Source organism: Rhipicephalus sanguineus, chromosome 5, assembly GCF_013339695.2.
Source record: "Rhipicephalus sanguineus isolate Rsan-2018 chromosome 5, BIME_Rsan_1.4, whole genome shotgun sequence".
Taxonomy (NCBI): domain Eukaryota; kingdom Metazoa; phylum Arthropoda; class Arachnida; order Ixodida; family Ixodidae; genus Rhipicephalus; species Rhipicephalus sanguineus.
Genome location: NC_051180.1, coordinates 142129865 through 142148477, shown reverse-complemented (window position 1 = coordinate 142148477; position 18613 = coordinate 142129865). Strand labels below are relative to the sequence as shown.

Genomic DNA, 18613 nt, shown 5'->3' with positions numbered 1-18613 from the left:
GGCAGGAATTGGCGTACCAGGGTGGGGGTTCAACCCCCCCCCCCCCCACAATTAATTGTTGATTTTGCATGTCTAAATATGCACGCACGAACATACATAAAGAGCGGTTGAACCCCTCCCCCGAAAAGGATTTCTGGCTACGGCCCTGCAGGCAGGTGCAACTCGTCTTCTGGCCCAATGGCTTAGCCCAACTCGAAGGAGTTTTTCAGTAAAAATAAAAACCTAGTTGACCCTCTCCTTTTCATAAAACGAAGGACATTTTGCTCCATCTCAGGCGGCAAGTTTTCCCAGATTGATAAAGATCATTGGACAGATTTCCCCACCACGTGCCCTTTATAAATGGATTCCTGGTAACGAAAAAGTGTGACGGAAATCGCAACTTGGTGGCTCGCTAGCCTAAATAATGAAATAGTCGACGCGAAGCAACCGTCATTGCGAACGTCATTGCGCATGCATTGTTGATTCCTTGCGTAAACACTTTCTGCAATGGAGGTTCACTGAGCGCGCCCACGTGCTCTGGTGTTATTCGTCTGCATGCTTAGCCTGACGTCCGTGCAAATGCGCATGCCTTTAAAGGCTTTTTGAAAGCATTATGAATATGTTTCAATTAGGTATAGCATTTAATGTTAAAGATTCATTCTCTCTGAATTGGCAAAAATGTTTGTTACAGTCAGGCATTAGCCTCCTTTCCTTTCTCTTTAGAGCTTTAAAGAAGTGCTTACCGTTATAACAGACTTTTCTATTTCTTTCGGTAATTGCAGTTTTTTATTTACTTCAGCGATGTATGTCTGCAGTCTCTGTGGTACCACCAAGACGTCTGTGCCACGTTTCATCAAGTATGCCGCACTGCACAAAAAGATGAATGCATTCTGCATGAAGTGCCCATTGGAACAGCACAGAAAAGTGTTCCGAGAGTTCCTTCTCTGAGCTAGTGCTACGAGATACCGAGGACGAAAATAGGACTGTAAAGCAAACGAAGAGTCCAAAAGGATTTATATGGTTTTGTGTCATGGAAGCCCAAATTACCTGCACTAAGACGATTACACTAAGTTGGCACTGATGCTATAGTGCCCTAAGGTGGTGCTGCATCTCGAGCTACCAGAAGGTAAGAGAATTATTTGACAGTGACCTGCTCCTCAAATTGTTCGCTGCTTTTATTTTATATCACATCTACAATGTCTGTAGTTCAATAAAAAATATTGTCTAACTTTTTAATTGTCTTCGTATGCTTGTTTGAACTCCAGAGTACAGGAGATTTGTGGCTACTTATCGCATAATTAACTTCATAACTTTTATTATTGCAGGCAAGCACAAGTGAAGATCACGTCGGAGACGTGCCGTGCTCCCCTTTCATCATTGCAAAAGGTATTGTTATGGATACTTGCAATATATTGCCGAATATTTCTAAACAGGAAATATTTTGTTCCAGGAGAGAACTTTCTGACTGCTGGGGCATTTACCATCTGTGATGATTGATACCCATGCTGTGATCGAATCCACCACACGGTGCCAGGCATTCAAGTTGATGTTCTTTGCACACTTCGCCTTTACTATTGAATACCGCAAGGAGGTCAGCCTAACCCTGGTGTTCACACAAAGGTAAAACTTAATGTGATTTTTCTGACTTTTTCAACGAGATTCATGCAACTAACTTGGATAAAGCCACATTAGTTAGTACAAAAGTAGACAAGTACTGAGGAATTTCCAATATCTGATACTACACTCCCACTTGGCTAAGTCAATGAGGGTTCTGATGGAGGGTATGACTAAATGGAAATGTTCAGCTTAAGTGTAAAACTGTCTACGGGAATCCTGAGCGGTCATGAAAGATTTTAAGTAATAACGTTAGTATATGGAACGGTTGACGTGTGAAGTATTTTTAATCACTGTTTAATGAGGATTTCGAAGGGGCACCAAGTAACATGAAAAGTTTCATTCATTTAAATAAGAGATAGCACTTTTTTATGCAGTTCTGCTGCCGGAGCAAGGTGTGTGTCCGGGCTAGTTGGTATACCATAATTGTGAGCACAACGCAGAAAGAGAAAGAGACACAATAAACAAAAGACCGACGAGGATTGGTGCAATCAAGCGAGAATTCTCTGTAAGCAAAATGGGCACAGATTGCATCAGCGACACGTCTATAAGTTTATTTGGCATCTATAGCTACACACGACTTTTTCATATCTCTTATTGTTTGCAATGGAGAACATATGCACGCATGCGCTTTAGGATGAGTATGTCCTTTCTCTGATTGTCTGGGGCAATGCCATAAAATCCGTGGTGAAAATTGTGCCCGTGGTGTCCCATCATCCACTTTGTCCGGGTCTATCGCGCTACAATGGTTTCAGTGTAATTTTTAGCAGATCTAAATTGTGAAACCCATAGTGCCTTCCATGCAATCATGCGTGTGCACTTGAAAAATCGGATAGTTCGGTGGTGTTCTCGGGTCCCAGCAAGCACATGCATTCTTTAATAACACCTTTGTTTTGTTTAATAGCATGGTAGCTTTGTTTTGACTTTGGGCTATGCGCGCACAATGTCACAAAGCTCATACATGATGGAAGCTGTTGAAAGTGAGGACCTTCAGCGGCACTCCGCAAGTCCACATAAAACTCGCTTCTTACATTCCGATGGACAAACGATCAGTTGCCGGCCAATTTTTCGGCGACAAAATGATCATCACGTGGGCGTGGTGGTGTTGCTCGAAGAGGTACGTAATAAGGGATGGGTTGAGAAAACGTTTCGGCTTAATACACGGGGTCTTGGACCGCGGTCTCATTGTGAACGATGAACCTAATTACAGGAATTGTGGCTTTTACTCCTATGCAAAATAGGTACTGGATTTGCGCATTCATCAAGGAAAAGAAAATGCATTGATATAATTGTCATTTGTTTATTTTTTTCTTGATACTCTCGATAATTGGGTATTCGGTTAATTCAGACGTTTTTTCCGGACCCGTGAAATCCGAATTAATGAGTTTTTATTGTATTTGGGTGAGTGTTTAAAAGCACATGAACCTTGCTCTGTGAGGAGCATTATTTCCTTTAAAGTCCTTACACTGCAATAAATGGCATTGTATGAGCCATAATGCAATTTTATAGAAATGAATCTCCATCTGGATCGTGAGGTTATTTTTTAACTGATTCCACACACACCTTAAAGAGGCAATGCGAGGGTTTCCCGAGCGCTCTACCAACATAATCAATGTTGTTCTCAGTGTGGTCCATTATGTTCAGCATAGTCATGCAACATCCCGGTGCACCTAAAAATACCATTCTTCGTTTTTAGGGCAGCCGCAGCAGTCAACCCTGACAAAGGGAGCAAGGTCGAGAAGTTAAGGAAGCAGCGCCGCCTCACACCACAAAGACCAATTTAATCAAACCTCTGCGAGACTATGAATGCTAAGTGCTACAAGGAAAAATTTGCAGTGTCATTATGAATATACGGTATTTACTCGAATGTAAGACGATGTTTTTTTTTTTCGAAAAAACGATGTGCGAAAGTGGGGGGGGGGGGGGGGTCGGCTTAGATTCGGGTACAATGATTAAGTTTTTTTTTTCTGGCCTTGCGAATTTTGCGGGTCGGCTTATAATCAGGGCCGGCCGAGATTCGAGTAAATACGGTATATCTACACATTTTCCAAACCGGTTTGAATCTACGGTGACAACATGTACGCAGTTTTCATTATTTTGAAGCTGTTTACATGCAGCATTTCCTGTGCTTAAATAAAGATTCGTTTCTTTTATCATGAAAGGAGAATCTACTGAAACGTGCCTGTTTTTATTGCGTTATTTACTAGAGTGCTGGAAGCAACGCCTCGCGGGTGTAGCTCCAAGAAGTTCACAATGTCCGCTGCGGTAGTACAGTGGTTCCGGTGCTCGGCTGCTTACCCGAAAGCCGCGGGTCCGACCCCGGCCGCGGCGGTCTCATTTCGACAGAGGCGAAATGGTAGAGGCCCATGTACTGTGCGATGTCAGTGCACGTTAGAAACACCAGATTGTCAAAATTTCCTAAGCTCTCCACTACGATGCGCCTCATAATCATATCGTGGTGTCGGCTTGTAAAACCCCAGATATTATTTTAAAAAACTGAATATATTTGGAATATGCACACGCAATATATTGGTATTTTTGCCATTGCATTTGGCTAAACAAAATATTTTTGCGTATCGCTTGTACAAGTGACATAACTACTTTTTATACTGAGGAATGCTTTTCTAAGAAAATATATATAAGTTGATCTTTATGCATAAAAAATATGTTCCCGAATTAAAATGCAGTATTGAAATAGCAGGAGGTCAGTAACAGAAAACACAGCCTTTGTGACTCGATATCCGAAATTGTACTTATAGATAACATTTCTGTAAACGATAACAGACACTATTAGCGAAATAACAGATAAATGAGAACAGAAAACAGTTTTTTTCAGTGTCTGAAAACTGAAACATGTTTTTAAACATAAAATTTCTGTACTGTAAAAGCGAAAATAACAGTGAAATAACAGAAAGAAGAAAAACAGAAAACCAAGTTTTTTCTGTAACACAAAACTGAACATTGTGTTTATGCAGAAAACTTCTGTAAAGTAAAACGGAAAAACTCCGTTAAAACACAGAAAACTTCAAAATAGAAAACATAGCTTTACAGAAATTTTGTGGCAAGAGAGCTGCCAGACAATTTCTGTTTTTTTCACAAAATATTTTTTACAGTGTACATTGAGTGGTCAAAAGTGTGCTATAAAAGTAGGGCTAGCGTGGTTTAAGCCATACGCCGCATTCCGTTTCGAATATTTCTTTATCGCGCAGCGTTTATTCGCCTGCAACTGCCACTATAGTGGGGAGTTTAAGCAGGGCTTGAAACACCAGAAATTGGAACTCCGGTCTGAAAGTATCGGGAAAAATTAATTAACGTCGCAATAAAATAAAACAATCGAGAGTAGCTGAACAAGAGGAGAATGGGTTAAAAAATGCATTTTGGTGCGATGACGTACGGAGCAGTTCCGCTGACAAAAACGACAAACTTCTCGGTTCCCGCGATCCAACAGTCTCGCGTACATGTTGCCAAGAGCAAACGCTCCATTGCGGCGGGCGATCAATCTACGAAGGAAGTTCGACCGTTGTCCGTCAGAGGCTTCTCTGCCCTTCGTCGTCGTCGTCGTCTTTCGCGGCGGCTCAGCGCAGCCTTTCGTTTCCTTCTTCCTCATTCCCTTTCTCTCTCTCATTCGCAGTACGGCTCGCTTTCGTAAGGCCGCTCTTTGTTTCTTTTAGTACCCTCTCCCACACTTCTCAATGCCCACCGCCTATCTCTCTCTTTCTTTCCTCGTCTCTCTTTTTGTTCTTTCGCCCTTCCCGCAACAGGCACGCTTTCCTTTTTTGCAATCTTTTTCGACGCTTTGTTTTTTTCTTCCCTCCGTCTCTGGCGTGCCTCCTACGGCGGTGGGAGAGTGGCGCTCCTACGACCTTCCAGAAGCAAGCCGGGACTCGCTCGCCCCTCGCCGGGGAGGAGCATTGACCACTCTTGAATGGATGGATCGCCTGTCACTCAAACGCGGGGATTTGCATAGAGTCAAGCCCCCCTCCGCGTAGGAGGAGAAAAAAAAGAAATAAAGGATAAGCTCGACCCTCTCCACGGCTCTGTCTCCTCTCACCCAAGCTTTCCAGTGGTAACGCTCCTCTCTTATATCGCTCTCTCTCTCATTTCCCTCTCCCTCTAACTCAGTCCCGCGTTTTGCTTTCTTTTCGTGTTCGACTCGGCGTGCGCGCGAGCGCATGTGTTTCTCTTTCGTCCACCGGCGCCAGCGCGCTCCACTTCGATTGTTTTGCCACCACTGCGGCAGGCAGCGGAGTTCCTTTTTGGTACTGGCCCTCTCTTTCTCTCACACACTCTTCCCCGTTCCCCAACCTTACCGGGTGCCTTCGCTCGCCCTCAGCATCTCTCTTGGCCAACGCCGCAAAAGCAGTCCGGGCCGTGAGCTTGTGTTGGGGGGGGAGGGGGGGGGGGGGAACGGGGAGGTGAGGGGGTTTCGCGGGCGCAACCGAAAGTCTCGTCGTATCGCCCGGGCTGCGACGAAAACATCGCATGGGGATCAATGCGTCCCTCGCTCGATTTCCACGCGCTTCCTTGTGTGTATGTATGAAGTAAAGGGGGGGGGGGGTGCGTTTCCTTTTGTCCTACGTCTTTTTTTGTTAATTTTTATTTGTCTCTTATTCATCGTTTCTTTCTATTCGTATGTTCCATTCCATTGTGTCTGCATGTTGTGGCCGAGAGTTCGTGCTGTCGTGCGGGGCAACTTCATCGGAATCAAACTCGGTCGCCGCTCGCTTACGTGACGAACTGGATGCAATTCCGTCTGCCTAATTGATTGCGCCTTACAAAACAAAAGAAGAACTAGGGAAAAAAACGAAAGAAACGAAGGCTTAAAAAACCGTCGTATCGTTTATTTGTCTCGCGGATCGGCAAAGAAGCGGCGAGCGAAAGATTGCGGTCGTTCGACTGTTCCGAGCGGTCACCGATTTCAGCGATCACGCGCTGCGTTATTAATAATGTAGGCACGGGCCATAGAATTGTCTATGCGCTAGCGCGCGCCGTGCGCCAGCGACGCGGTATTGCGCGTTTGTAAATATACGCGTTTCTCATTTCTTTCTCGTGGCTCGCTTTCGCGAATATTTGTTTACGATTATTATCCGTAGCAATTTCAGAAAGCAGTCGAGACTGACTCCATGGCTTATTCGTAATATTTGTTTGCGAAGTGTTTGCGACTTTCATTGTGTCGGGATTTTATTTCGTCGTAGTAAAAATGGAGTTTTATGTATATTCATTTCACTCGAAAGCAAGAGGCAATCATCAATTCTGAATGCTTGCCATTTAATGTAAATTGTGACGCCGATTTCGTCGCAAATGTTCGGCGCAATGTGTGTACACGTGGGAGAGGGGTAGGGGGTTGTTGTGGATTTTTGCATGTGCTTAATTATATGCACACTCGTGTTTGACATCCGCAATTTTTCGCCACATCAGTACGCCGTTGGCTACCATGTCTTAGGCAGCCAGCTGGGAACGCATACTGATGTAGAAGAAAAAAAACTTATTGTGTCCTTCGTAGTCGTTTTCAGTATTGTTTTCTCGGGCTGTCATGTAAAGCTAATGATCATACCAAGATAAAATTACTAAAGGAATGATTATCGGCTTGACCGCAGCATGTTTATCTGCAGTCATTTGCCAGTGCATGCAATAAAATACGAGGTAATTTTCTTCATGGCCACTTTTGAAGTAACCACACTTGCAGTGCCCACTTCATAGCTAACCTATACGTTACACTGTACATATAATTTAGCTTATTATTTATCATCCTTCTTTCTACGCATGTGGTCAATCAAAACTGAACCATTTTTTTATTTGCGGGTATTACGTTGTTGGCGCGAGGCTCGTATAAGCAGAGAGAGCGGTTGCGAACTTCGGCGTTTGCAACCGATATGCTGTGTAAAATACGTTCGTGAATTCGTGAAAGACTACTTCACTGCAGTGCTGGTGTGTTGTGTGGTAAAAACAGCCGCGGGGCAGAGCGAGGACTTTATTTCGGGGTGTCCGACAACCCTATATGCATGCTCGTGCCTGTGTTTCTTGTCTCTCTTCCTTTTATTATGCTCCCGTTTCTTCATCCGCCAGCACAGGCTAACAAACCCAAAATAGCAGTCTGGTTATTCTCTCTCTTTTCGCTCTTTTTCCCCCGTTACGAAGGTAATGGCTGCATGGTCCTCACTACTTCTTTTTTACTTTTTTGTAATGGGGTATGGCGCGGCTCCATGAATATTCAGATATCGTATTTGCGCATTGGCCAGCACTGGCCGATGTTAGCTAGAATTGCCAAATGTTAGAGCTAAGGCTGGCTCATGTTGCCTAATATTATCTAAATGCTGGCTAATGTTTGCTACTCTTGGCTAATGTCTGCTAAAGTCACTTGGCTAACCCCCTATTATATTGGCAACATTGTATGTTGTTTTGGCTTAATTTCTGTCCACTGACTGCATTGCCCACCAATTTATTTCTTAAACTCTCTCTCTTCCTTTCTTTCGGAGTTTGGCGCTTGCATCAATAGATGTAGACAGAAAGTTTTATTGATAACCCCGGAGGTGTTAATAGTCCGGTCTGCTTCTCCAGGTGTACTTGCACTAGTAATCAAAATCGGCAGGTCCTGGAAACTACGAATTTCGATTAATCCCGCCGGGGCGTTGAGTTCACGACGGCGCGCCGACGACGACCTGTCGATCACTGCGTCTTCTCCGTGCTCGCATTTTTAAAAAAGAACCGCGGCGCGTTCCCCGCGCGCGCCTATAACGGCGTTTCGGGCCAGCGCCCGCGAACAAATGGCGCTCATTACTGCCATTAGGGCCAGGCGCGCGCGCGCCGCCGTTGGCGCCGTGAAGAATCGCCCGGCGCAGCGCCCTGCCCCCAAATGATCGGATTACTCTCCCCGCAGCGCACGCTAACAGGTGCTGCCGCCCTCTAAAGCACGTGTAAACAAACGATTAAGTCGTCTATTTAGATTTCGCCGAGGGCCGCCGCACTGTAATTAATAACTGACTTCCTCCGCGCGACGTAATTAAATAGCCATTCCCTCAGAGTGGCGGTTTCCTCTGTGCGTCGTCTTCACGGAGGCTTTTTTTTTTCGTTATTGTTATTTTTTTCCCATTTCTCAGCTGGGTCTATAAACTCAAGCTGGCTACGCCAAGTCTTTACTCGAAAAAGTCCTCCGAGCGATGGCAAGCGTGGGCGAGAGAAAGAAATTTAGAGGGATGTACACGGGTATAGTCTTAGCCACGCGGTTAATAATTGTTTTTTTTTCTTTCTTAGTGCTTTCGCTCATTTCCTCTTGATGACTCTTATAAACTCGTGTAAATTGTAGCCGTATAAGCGACGTAATCGCGTTTCCGCTTCGCCGCAGAAAGTCGGTCATTAAGTGTTAACGGCGACAGCGGCGGTCGGTGTTTTTAGATTCACTAATAAGCGACGAATATAGCCCGTGAAGGTGTTTTCCGTGGGACACGTTGTAAATACTGCCAGCTGAATGTAGTTAAGACTCCTTTAATGTATCTGTGTGATTAATGGTAAGGTGCAAAAACGGTTCACCAAAGCAGCGATTTTTCTTCCGAAGAACTAATTGCGGGGAGGGAATCTGTGTAATAGTTACACCATGAGCGCGTATTCCTGGCATAATAAACCTCAGCTACGTTTACCTGACGGTTTCTTTTTATAAGTATACCTTGGTGCGTTTTTCCTGTCTCTCATTGGGTGTTTCTTTACCTGCATGTTTGTGGCAATGTGAAGTGTATATATAGCCCCCCTGCAATAGTCCATCTGCCACTCTCTAATTAATGCGAGGCGAAAAAGTGGATGTATTCATTACGTCAAACTTGGCCGTTTCCCCCATTTAGTTTTTCTCTCAGCCTCTCTCTCTGAAGTTGAGTGTACTTTCCCACTTATTGTATGTTAAGGTATAATCAAGCAATGTTATAACGCTGCGTGCGATTATTTTTGGACGAAGTAACGTAAATTTTTTATTCATTAAATCTTCCTCTCTATCTTGTCACTTGCCAGACAGTGTCCGCTATGGGGCACCACCAGGATAGGCCATATCGGAGTTCTAGAAGATAAGAACGGAATAAATCAAGGCAAGGTAAATATTTAAAATGCAGCGGTCTCACTTTTTTTTTTTCACCTTTCTATAGGAATCTAAAATTTACAATGGCTGATGTAGCTGCTGAGTGTTTGTAATCTGTAAGGGGCACAACTATAGCTGTCATGCAGGAATTCCAATGGATTAAAGCGTAAAAGGTATGAAAGCTTAAAGGCATAATGCAAACAAACTAAGCAAAAAATCTATGCATGGTCTAAAGAGAGAGAAAAGAGAAATTGGAAAGGCAGGCAGATTAAACAGAAGGGAAAGAGCGGTTTTCTACTGTTCTCTGCGGATAATATTCCACTCTTTCACCTCTCGATTGTTTTATTCAATTTATCACCTTCTGTTTTCATCCCAGCTAAGATTTTATTGTATACTATATTGGCATACTTTTCGTCGTCATTCACATGGCACACCCAGCACTCACTTTTTAGAGACGTCTCCAATACTCATCAAGGCTTTCACGTGTTTAATTTTCGTTTTCATGTTTTCCGTGGCACGAATATTCCTTGAGACATTAGAATTTAAAGCTCACGGGAAGTAAACTTCGTCCTGCGCTTCCATTCAGCCATTCAGTTCTGTAAAAAGTTCTGCGGGCAACATGTAGACAGGTGAAAAAAACCCGCGTGAGATACGGATTCAAATACAATTCGAGGTTATATTTGGGAGCATCTAAAATTGAAGACAAATTGTTTTCGTTCACATATAGCAGGAGTAATGAAACATTTACAGGAAAGCGCTTCGGAATGGGATGTATAAAGACGTAAGGTATAAGAGAGTTGACTGCACCAGCGCTGCAAACACCCGGCGAAAGCGTTTTGTTCGGTAATGCTTCGCGCTTCGATTGTCCAGGCCGACGCTTGCCCAGTTTCTTGTCAGAGCCACGTACGTATCAGAGATGTCTATTTACGTATATAACTGCAGAAATTAATCCTCGGCATAAACGAGCTAACTATACGTCAGCGTAACGGTTTTACATCGTACATGGTTCATAAATAAACCAGGCACTATTAGTGTTCTGCGCTATAGAATTGTTCGTAACAGAAATCTTGAACTATACTCATGCTGTTAGGCATATTATTAACGAAGTCCACTGGCCAATGACAAAAAGCGCTTACAAACAAAAAAGATAGTGGATTTGGTCCAGAACTGCAGATTTTGGCTGCTATTTGCATGCTTGGTTTCGCGTGCGCGATGCGAGGTGCAAATTTTACGGGCCCGTATACTGAAAAAAAAAAAAAAGAAGTCACATGGTCCCTCATGCATTCGCCGAAGACAACTAAAATGGGGAAGCCATCTTCTTGTTCTTCTTCTAAGTCGATTGCACTGAATAACACATCTGGAGCTATAGTCGGTTCTTCATCATGTCATGGCAAATACAGCGCACTTCACGTGTTCCTTGTGTCTGCGATTCCATTTGATTTGACGATTGCATTTGATCCGCCGCTTCACCCCCCCCCCCCCCCCAACGTTTTTTTTTTTTTTTTTGCGCGTCATCTGGCGTTGCACTTCCTCCTGGATCTGCGCTCCTTTAACCAAGCGACGACGTCATGAAATGACGTCATAAGGTGACGTCACCCTGTGTGAACGTCAAAATGACGTCATCTGTGGTCACGTCACATTTTGTAACATTCCTGTTGCCGCGACAGGAACTTTTCGCGTTCGACGCGGCATCTGAGGCTTTTGCCTTAAAAAATAAAATTTGTATACGCAAATATTTGTGGCATTGTTTCAATGCGACCTGAATAGCGGGTCACACTGATTCCACGTTAATGCGGTATACGTCGGGAACCCCATAAGGCCAACCTGAGCGCAGGGGCTGCAAGAGCAGGGCATCTCGCCGGCGTGGGCCAGCTATGATGACTAATCTGCGCGTCTGTAATCGCGGGTAGCCATACTGTATTGCGCCCGCTATGTGTCAAGCCACCCGAGGCGACGAAAGAGTTGAGCTGTGCGCGGTGTTGTACTTCGCGGCGGTGACTCAGACTTATGCTCCCTCTTCCCACAGGAGTCCGTTGCAAAACGGGGTAATCATGGCCGAACGCATATACGCGTCGCTTGATTGTGTGACGCGAAAATGCGACGCATTTCACAATCTCGCATTCCGAACCTTGCCTCCCCGTCTCCAAGCTGTGCGTCTCTGTCACGCTCTTTCCACGCGGTATTGGCTCAGCCGCTAGTCTGTGCAGCGAGGTAGTTGTCATGCTGTCTCTTAGGAAATTGTGACTTGCACCGCGCACCTTTCCCCTGCAGCCTGTAGTGCTGCTTGCTAATGACTCCGTGGGTGGGCAAATTAAACCATATTCAAATGAGCGACGCCGCTGTTATTAACGAATGCACCGGGCTTGTAGCGAAGCCAGCCGTGAGTATACCGTGAAGGCTTGTATGTGTTAACTCAACCCTCGCTGGAAGGCGTATGTGCGTTACATGGTCAGGCGACGGTTGCGGCGGTGTGCCACGCGTTAATTGCATGCAAATTTATATGAACCCAGCTGCGTCACTTAAGCGTGCATGAGGAGTTGTATATATATAATAAATGTTTTGACACAAACTCAGAGGGATGCGGAGTGAGTTAGGTATCAACTATGTGTCAGCGACTGCAAAGCCAATAGAGAGAAAGAGTGGAAAAAAAGAGAGTGAGGAGGAGGCAGGGATGTTCACCAGAAAAGCAGCTGGTTGGCTAACCCACTACATCTAGCCCAAATTCAGGGAATGGAAATATGACGAAATGAGAGATAGAGAGAGAGAGAGAGAGAATTAAAGGGAAAGTGTACTCGTGCACGCACTCAGAGGCGCTCGCACAAACCAGTCGTTTTTACAGCAGAAAAGTGCTTTCGCTGCCTCTGTGGCCTATGATCGGTTAGAACGGTGTTCCAATATTATCTGAGGACGGTGGCACAGTTAGTGGTCAGCGTCGCTAATATGGTCATGTGCTCATTGAGTTGTTACGAAAGGATACTGAGTTGTTACGCAAGGAAGTGTAGCAATGAGACCAGGCCAGTAGCCAGGGGGGGGGGGGGGGCGCCCCCCCCCGAAATTTTTGTGATACATGGTGTTTTACCGAAAATAAATAATGAAAATAGGCGTTTTTCTCAAATAGTCAAGGCTTTCAGCAAGTGCCGCCCCCCCCCCCCCCCGAAAAAAATAAAATTCCTGGCTACGGGCCTGAATGAGACCTGAGCCCGCGCTTAGTGAAATGCGCCTCCGGAAACGTAAATACAGACTTACGTTCTTTTTTGGTTTTGCTCATATCAGACGAATACAATAAAATATATACTATAATTACCGCTATACGATGGTTTAACTCAAACCTTGCAGCAATATCGCACTTTAGTGACTGCTGCTTCTTGTTCCGCAGCAACCTAAAGAAGATTTTGCACTTCCAGTTCTTGGTGTCACACAACTTCGCAATACGTGCAAATATTCTAGGTCCGCGTGGTACAATAATACATCTGGTATTTTCGCATGTCTGGAGCTGGAGAACTCGGGGGCAGGCATGCAGTTGCACAGTATTCCTACATGCCAGGTACAAGAAGTTTGAGTACACGCATCAAAAAAGTCGTTGAATGTAATTAGCTTGTTTATTGGGATATATTAGTATGATTTTTCAGACATATATGATCGGACATCATGTGTAAACGTTTCTTTATCGTGGTTTATTGGTTCACTTAACAGTGCGCTTTAATTCTTATTCACATAGTTTGTTAATAGTTATATTGCCTGTAAAGAAAGCAGGCTGGGGAGACTGCGATCGGAGGGAAGGTCCGTAGAAAGAAGGCTTTACGTTGAAAATGAAGAAAAACCGTTTAACGTCTCATGGGTGTATAGTAATTACAAAGCGCTTGCTAAACGTTATCAGGTGTGCAGTAGTCAAAATGGGACCGCTAAACGTTATCATTGTTTGTGATCACAGTAGCACTGAGAATCGTAGCGGCATATTCTACTCAGAAAACTGTTTTCATGCGCCACTTTCTGTCGAACTTGCTGACGTGATATTTCTATGTGCCGCGAAAGACAGAAAGAATTACACTTCATTTTAGAACCAGGCGTGCGCTTACTCGGGAAGTTTTAATAATACGCCATGAAATGACAAATTTACAAAAAAAAATTCTCGAGGCCGCCTTAATCCTTGACTTAGGTGTCTGGTATTGACACTCACACGCCGCCGCTCATGTGCCCTGGTGTATTCCTTGAGTTAACGTTGTGTTTCGTGCGCTGCCGAAGCTGATCTCGGAGGCCTTGTAGAAAGAAGCGCGTAGTTGACATCTACTCCGCCAGGTGCCGCAACGATCCCAGCTGCCCACAATCTTCCAATGAACTCAATTAATTTTAATTAATTATTCTGACAGTTAACTCAACCTTATCTTAGGTCAAGTCCCGCTCCCATATCGTGTGTGTCCAATAAAACTCTTAACCAGAACCATCAATTTGAGTTTTTTAGAATACTTTTTATGAATGTATTCTTAAAACCGGAAGTAAGTGCGCGACTGAAAGTGCTTTGAAGAGAAACAACGATGTCCCTCGGTGCTCGCACCACCAATAATGACAAACAATGACAACTTGTCTCTTACTTGCACACGAGGATTCCTGTCGAAATATGATGTCCCTTGAGGGCATACGGGACCTAACAATGTGAGGCCCGGGCCCGCAAAGCCATTTGTATGATTTTGCGACGGTGGGACTTAGTGAAGCGCTTAGCACAGCAGCACCAAAGCGGAGCAGTTTACATGCGCGTCTTGCAAAGCCACAAGATATTTGCCAGGCGCGCCTTATTGCCAGGAAACACTCTGCATGGGAACTGTAAACTGAAGCGAGAAATTTTCATCCAGCGAATGGTCACTATACTGTATACACTCTTAATCAGGTCCCGCTTAAAGTGCTAGATATAGCCAGGAAGCCGGGCATTTTTCGTCTAGTTTCCTGGATATAGCCAGCACTTAGCCAGGACCTGATTGAGAGTCTACTGCAACCTTGAACTGTCGCTTTTCGGCAAGGACTTTTCGGCAAGGAAACAAGCTTGTAGCTGGCAAATAAATTGCGCGAATGTATCCAGCAACATCCAATTCTTTTTTTTTTATTTTATCCCTTCTTCCCCCAGCCTCGCCCGAAGGAAACTGTCGGAGTAATCTTAAATAAAGTTTATTCATTCATTCATTATACTAACTTGCCCAGAGCTCTTTCTGTAGCGCAGATCCGTCTTAGAAGCGACGCTTAGACAATTAAGGTAAATGTATAAGAAAAAAAGAAAGGAAGGAAGAACGAGATAAAGAAAAGAAAACAGAAAAAGTACCTCGCCAAAGCCAATGAATGAAGGAAATCTCGCAGCGCGATGCAGATTCTGTCGACTATGAAACCACCGTTTTCCTCAACGCATTAGCCGCTCCTTACATCAGGACAAATACGCGCGTCCTCTTAAGTATTTGCGACGGCTTCTTAAGGGCAAGCCTTTTTTTAATGCACCAGGAAGGAGCCGAACCTCGGGAAAACCTTGTCCCTGCTCGCAAGTCTTCGGCGTTCGGTCGTCCGGTAAACAACGTGTACAAAGGGAGACAGGGTGGAGGAGGGTGGCGCAGAAGTCGTTAGGCCTAGCCGAAACGAAAGGATTGCCCGTCGACAAAAGCGACAAAAGAGGCAAAAAGGAGAAAAAAAAAGTTACGAGGTGGTATGGTGACTTCGAGAGGCAATTGCTTTGCTCATCAAAAGCCAACAAGCATAGCTAAGCTCGTTTCCTTCGGCCAAAGTCGCCGCCACCACTCAACAACAACAACAACAAAAAAAAAGGCGCCTGTCCACGGCTTCTCGTGCTTTCAGCGCTGTGCCGATTGCAACGCCATTCGCTTACCTGTACCTGCCCGGCGGCTTGAAGAATCCTTGTCTTAACGAGCAGAACGGCTTCGTGCGGGTGGGGGGTCGTTCTGGCATTGGGGGTCTCATTGTGAAGGTCGTGTAATCCGGAAGGTGACTTCTTCGACACAACAGGCTTACCCCTTGCAATCTAACCTCCCCCTTCCCCCCACACCCCCCAACCTTTTGTTGTGTCCGAATGAGCGAGGATGCATCCTTCCTGAAGGCGACTTCGGGTAGACCGTTTCCCCGACTTCCCAAAACCGCAAACGACACAAGTCGTCACCGACGGCGTCTCCGCCGCCAAGTGGTCGCAGTTCCGAGAAGATGCCACGGGACCCCTTCCTCGGCAAGGACCAGGGAGATCTCGCCGCGTACTACTACGTGCGGCTGGCTTCTGTCGTTGTGGTGCGTGCGAATGGGAAAAACTGCCGCGGCGCGGCTGCTCGTTTTGCGAGTGGGAGCCCACTTCTGGGGAGCAAGCGCGTGCCCGGCGCCAGGCACCCTCTTTTATTCGTTTTTTTTTACTCAAATTTTACTTTGTTCTTTTTGTTCGTCCGTACACGGGGCAGAAACGAGCGAGGCCCGAGTCGCGAAGCCTCTCCGCTCCTTGACAGCTTTAAATTATGATCGTGCTGGTGCGCGATTGAAAGAAACCCACCGCGCGGGCGCGCTTTTCTGTCGCGCCGGACGTTGTGTGCTGCTGCTGTGCCCGGCGACGGGCCCATACTCTTCGCCGCCGTCTCCTGCAGAACGCCGGCAGACAGGCCTGCTTCAGGCGCGGGAACCAAAGGGTTCCTGGTCGTACTTTTCTTCTTCGCTTTCTACCCCCTCAGTGAACAAAGACATTCCAGATGCAAGCCTATGTGTCTTGGTGAGAAAGAAGGAACGAAAGAAAGAAAAGGAGCGAGCGAGGAGTTGAAAGAGCAAGCCTGTGGACATGAGGAGGACGAGTGGTCCCGTATTCTTAAAAAAAAAAAATAAAAGAAAGGTGTGAACATTTAACAAGCGTGTACAGCCCACAAAGTACCGACATGGAACCAGATAACAGAGGAAAGCTGCGGCCTGTTTTCCTGTTCTTCCGAGGTACGTTCTGGACTCCGGTGCGCTTCCTACAGTGGTGGAAAAACCGTGAGAATGCCAAGAGAAAGCTATTGAAGTGCTCGTAGACCGCCTTTCGTGCCGTGGTCCCTGCATCACCCGCTCGCCTCATTTGCTAAATATCCACGACTACGTTCAGCCGAGATGGAAAACAGTTACGTAAAATCAACGCGAATGCATTGCATACGTGTTTCGGTTGTCTGTGACCAAAAGATGTTGACCTCAAAAGGGGAAGTGAGCATAACAGTGCCTCTTGGCTGAGTTACAAAAAAAATCACAATTTGTAACGATAAATTTAATGAAGTATTTCTCCTTCCCAATTTAGGTTCGAAATGCACTGATTTTTCGCACGTGCGCGTAATACATTTCGATTTGCGCAGTTCAGGTGTAATAGTAGAATAGCTGCGTAAGCCACGGGTGACATGTTATTTATTTATTTATTTATTTATTTATTTATTTATTTATTTATTTATTTATTTATTTATTCAAAATGCCTTACAGGCCCATCGAAGGGCATTGAGTAAGGAGGGCATCAGTATTTACAAAACAACAAAGACGAATACAGACAAAGGACTTCATAACGTTATGAAAGAAAGAAAGAAAGAAAGAAAGAAAGAAAGAAAGAAAGAAAGAAAGAAAGAAAGAAAGAAAGAAGCGCGCGGTATAAAAATTTACTATGAATTTGCATTGAGCTGTCACTCAAACAACACAACATATTTCATTTTTTAGACTTTCACGTAATATGCTGCAACCTTTTTTTCATCCATTGTTATACGTATATCTGCTCTCCTTTCAATGTTGCAGCCACAGTTGTGTAAAGTCCCGTATATGACTCACTAATTCCACACAACTGAAATTCCTGAACTGTGGCAACAACATTTACCACCTTTAGAGCGCTCTTTCTTGTAGCATGAAACATTAGTTCAATAGAACTCGTTTATTTCCTGTAACACGCGCATTTCCTCCTTCAGGCAAATGTCACAGGATATATGAAGTAATCAGGGGTGGACTTTTCGTTCATAATATTAATTGTTGGGGTTTTACGTTCGAAAACCACGATATGACTATAAAGGACGCCGTAGCGGAGAGATTAATAAATTTTGACCACCTGGGGCTCTTTAACGTGCTCCTATATCTAAGTACACGGGCCTCTAGCATTTTGCCTCAATCGAAATGCGGCCGCCGCGGCCGGAACTCGATCCGGCAACCTTGGGGTCAGCAGTCGAGCGCCATAACCCCTAGACCACCACGTCGGGTGTGAGACTCCTCGTTGACTTCTTGAAATAAACCCGTGCACATAAAGTAGGTATTTTCGTTCCTACATAATGATGCAAACGCGAATAACTTGCCTGCTAGGAGCACCCTGAAGATGGCCTCCGTGAGAAATTGTCTTGCGCGGAACCTGAGCCCACCACTCGATCTCGGAGGCTTTGCCCTGAATGTAGTTTTCCCACTAAAACCAGTAAAAAAGAATAACCCTATCACATGGCTGTTACAGGCGCAAGAATATTGTGTATACGACAGCTATGTGCTATAAACCGGTCACGATAGACCGCGGACTCGCGTTATTCGAAACGTAATTCACGGATTCTACACGACGTCTACATTCCCGCGTAATTTCTGTAGCTGTCGACTACGGCGGGCCCCATAATCATATCGTAGTTGTGCCACGTAAAACCGCATGTCATTATTGTCAAGATGGTTTATAGTTATTTTAACAGGAACTATATGACAAGATTGCATCACTATTATATACGCACATGACATTAGATCGCATTATAAGAGCACAATTATATGACCACATTCAGACAGTGCTCCATGCATGCGCATTTGTAAGCGACAGGGGATACGGGACTATTACTAGGAATTAATGCAACTACGGGGTACCTGGAAGAAAGAAAGAACAGACAACGTTTTCTGTGTCTTTCTTCCGCTACAGTCTCCTGTATGCATGGAAATAAAATGTGTAATGTATCATACGGTCATGTAGCAACTAGT

At 45.0% G+C, this 18613-nt stretch overlaps 1 long non-coding RNA gene across 1 annotated transcript; it reads left to right on the top strand.

Annotated features, from left to right (window-relative positions):
* Positions 1–1040: 1040 nt before the first annotated feature.
* LOC119394289 (uncharacterized) lies at positions 1041–1448 on the top strand. The gene is made up of 3 exons (XR_005184098.2): positions 1041–1105; positions 1305–1365; positions 1430–1448. It is a non-coding gene; the product is annotated as an uncharacterized LOC119394289 (long non-coding RNA).
* The last annotated feature ends 17165 nt before the right edge of the window (positions 1449–18613 follow it).